Below are 3,431 nucleotides of genomic sequence, written 5' to 3'. Positions count from 1 at the left end.
CTGGCTCCACAGCCACTGCAGGACCACTCCCAGCCCCACCAGGCAGTGTCGGTCTAGAACCAGGAAGAAAGCCTTTTCCCTTGATTGTTCTTTTTTTTTTTTAAGATTTTATTTATTTATTTGACAGACAGAGATTACAAGTAGGCAGAGAGGCAGTCAGAGAGAGGAGGAAGCAGGATCCCTGCTGAGCAGAGAGCCCGATGTGGTTGTTCTTTTTAAGGATGGTTGCTCAGCATTGACACAGAAATCATCCAACATAAAACTGGAGCCATTCACAGCTGCAAATGACCCAGAAGTTATCAAAATGCAGACCACCAAGAGAGAACCTTTTGTCCCCAGGCAGGCCTCCTGTGTGCGGGTGCAGCTGGGGGCCCTGGACATGCCCGTGTGGGCAGGGCTGGGCTCCATGGTCTCTCTCGAAGGGACAGAAGTAGGAACCTGCTCTGACAGCTCTGCTCAGGACAGCACCCCCTGATGGAGATGGGGACAGCTCCTCATGAGTCCCAGATGTCCTAGTGATTCTTGGGCATGGCCTGAATCTCAGCTTCTTCATGAAGGTAGGGGAGGGCAGCCCAGCCACCATGGGTCCCACAGGTCTTCCTGGGACAACTCTTCATGAGTCCCAGATGTCCTGGTGATTCTTGGGCACAGCTCAAATTTCAGCTTCTTCATGAAGGGTAGGGAGGGCAGCCCAGCCACCGCAGGTCCCACAGGTACTCCGGGGATAGCACCTTGGTGGGCTTGTGGTCCAGCAGGTACCTGTTCAAGTGGCTCTCGTCATGCCACACAACCTCAATCCCACTAGCTAGGTCAACCTCCATCATCTGGTGACAGGCCAAAGTCAGTCAGTGAACCTTTACCACCAATCCCCCAAAAAAGTCTCCCATGTAGTAGACATCATCCTGGTCCCTGAGGATGTGAGCTTGGAACTGTGACCAGTGCTGGTAGCTGAAGTCTTCATGAAACACCCAGTGGAAATTGCAGTGCAGGGCGCCAAAGAGGGGAGAAAGGATCTCCATGCCCACATGGTCACAAAACTTTATGTCCACATCCCCACACACCAGGTCATCCACCTCATGGAGGAAGTGCCACTCACAGAAGAGGCTGAACATGGCCATGCATTTCATGAACACATCTTGCCAGTATGGGGACCAGGGACCTTGAGGACCACCACCCTCCAGACTTCCTAGGGGGGCACATGGGCCCTGCAGCCTGCTGGTCGGTGATGACCTAGTAGGTGACCCTCTGTCCCACCATGATGGGCTTCTCTGCCCTCTGCAGAAACAGTTCCAGGAAGACCACCTGTCTACAAGGACAAGGGACAAGGTGGGAGAAGGATCACTGTCAGAGGCTGGTGGCAGAACCCCAGAGCTGGGGGCCATGGAAGTGTGTACCTTCTTCAAGGGGGTAGGCACAGGGCTGTTTTAAGCTATAGCTGCTCTCTCAGCCTGTCCCAAGCAAGTCTCCTTGTGGGGCCTCCCTACCTATGCTATCGGCACCCCATCATACAAAGGGGAGCCTGAGGCTTCAGAAGGGGGAAACCAACCCCACAGTCAGCATGCTAGAGCCAGGAACACTCACCCTGTGCTGAGCTCCCAGGCAAACCCTGTCACTGGCCCCCACAGAGCTGTCTCTACCCCGACAAAGTCCTCCCTTGAAGGCTACTGGGCCTCTTGCTGACAAGGTCCATCAGTCAACCATTGCTATTCCTAGGAGCAGTCACCCCCAAACTCTCCCAGATCAGGAATCAGGTCCAGCCCATGGGCAGGGAAGGGAAAAGAGAACTGCTAGAAGAAGAGGGGGCTTGCTTAGGTCCCAGCCGAGAATCCAAGAGTGTAAGCTTCCAGGTCCAGGTCTACATCGCCCTGGCCCCAAGAAGTTGGAAGTCTTTTCTCTCTGAGGGGACTACCTGTGAGGACAGCAGCTTCCCCAATGTCAGCAAGGGTGGTGAGCCCCTCCGAGACTGATTTTTTTAAGGCTTTATTTATTTGACACAGAGAGAGACATCTAGAGAGGGACAACAAGTAGGGGGAGTGGGAAAGGGTGATGCATGCTCCCCGCTGAGCAGGGAGCCCAACACGCTGGGGTTCGATCCCAGGACCATGGGATCATGACCTGAGCTGAAGGCAGATGCTTAATGAGTGAGCCACCCAGGCACCCTGAGACTGATTTTTTCACACAGGCACTAAGGCTACTTCCCTGTGCCTGCCCCATACCTGGCAGCTTAGTAAATCGCTCACATGGGGAAAGTGGGCACTACATTTAAATAGAAAACAAGGCCACACACACCCAGCAGATATGAGTCAGGTCACTGAGGCTGGGGTGGGGGGCAAGGCCAGGTCCAGCCAACAGGGGAACAAGCCAGACATGAAGCAGTGGGAGAGAAGACTGCTCATGGCAGAGGGCAGGAGAATATAAAGGCATGGAGTCAGGCCCAAGGCACATGGGGATGACCACACATCTGGGAGGCCCACAGGGGTGGGGAGGATATGGCAAGAGAGGTAAGGCTGGAGACGACAGGCAGCTGGGGAGCAGGTCACAGAGAGGATCAAAGGTTTTGTTCTGAAAAGATCACTCTGTCAGTTACCAGAGAAATATGGGCTCTGTACAGCAGAGGACAGGGAGACCCTAACCCTAAGCCCTAACCCTAACCCTAATCAAATGTCATGCTCAATAAGACTGACAGCTCTACTCTGAAATCACAAACAAGTCGAACATGCTGACTTTCACTCCTTGCTCAGCATTGTACTGAAAGTTCTGCCCAGAACAATAAGGCAAGAAATAAGGAATCCATGTGTGAAAGGAAACAGTAGAACTAGTTCTATTCAGAGACCAGAGATGGCATCATCTTATATAGAGCACTTCCTAAAGAATCAACAAAAAATTATTACAACTAGCTCCACAAAATTATAGGACAAAATATCAATACACAAAAATCTCTCTTATTTGTATACACTAGCAGTGAATCATCCAAAAAGGAATTTAAGAAAATAATTCCATTTTAGGAAATATCAACATTGACAAAATACTTAGGAATAAATGTAATGAAGGTGTATGTCTTATACACTAAAAATTACAACATATTGCTGAAAGAAAGTAAGGGAAACCTAAATAAATCTGAGGACACCCCATGGTGGTGAAAAGACATACTATTGATAAGATGGCAATATTACACAAAGCAATGTGGAAATTCAATGTGTTCCCAAGAAATCTCACAAAGGCCTTTGGGAAGAAATGAACAAGCTAATCGTAATAGTCATATGGAATTTTAAGGGACCGCAAAATAGCCAAAACCATCTTGAAAAAGAAAATCAAAGGTGAAAGGTCATACTTCCAAAGTTCAAATCTTAATACAAAGCAACAGTAAATAAAACATTGTGATACTGTCATAAAGGTATGTATACACCCTAAAACAAATAATACATTATATG

At 49.4% G+C, this 3,431-nt stretch overlaps 1 pseudogene; it reads right to left on the bottom strand.

The window, feature by feature from the left end:
- Positions 1–613: 613 nt before the first annotated feature.
- Positions 614–1,257, bottom strand: LOC131839786 (histo-blood group ABO system transferase-like; annotated as a pseudogene).
- Positions 1,258–3,431: the final 2,174 nt, after the last annotated feature.

This window comes from Mustela lutreola, chromosome 8, assembly GCF_030435805.1.
Source record: "Mustela lutreola isolate mMusLut2 chromosome 8, mMusLut2.pri, whole genome shotgun sequence".
Lineage (NCBI taxonomy): Eukaryota > Metazoa > Chordata > Mammalia > Carnivora > Mustelidae > Mustela > Mustela lutreola.
The sequence above is the reverse complement of the archived record's forward strand: the minus strand, read 5'-3'. Positions and strand labels throughout refer to the sequence as shown.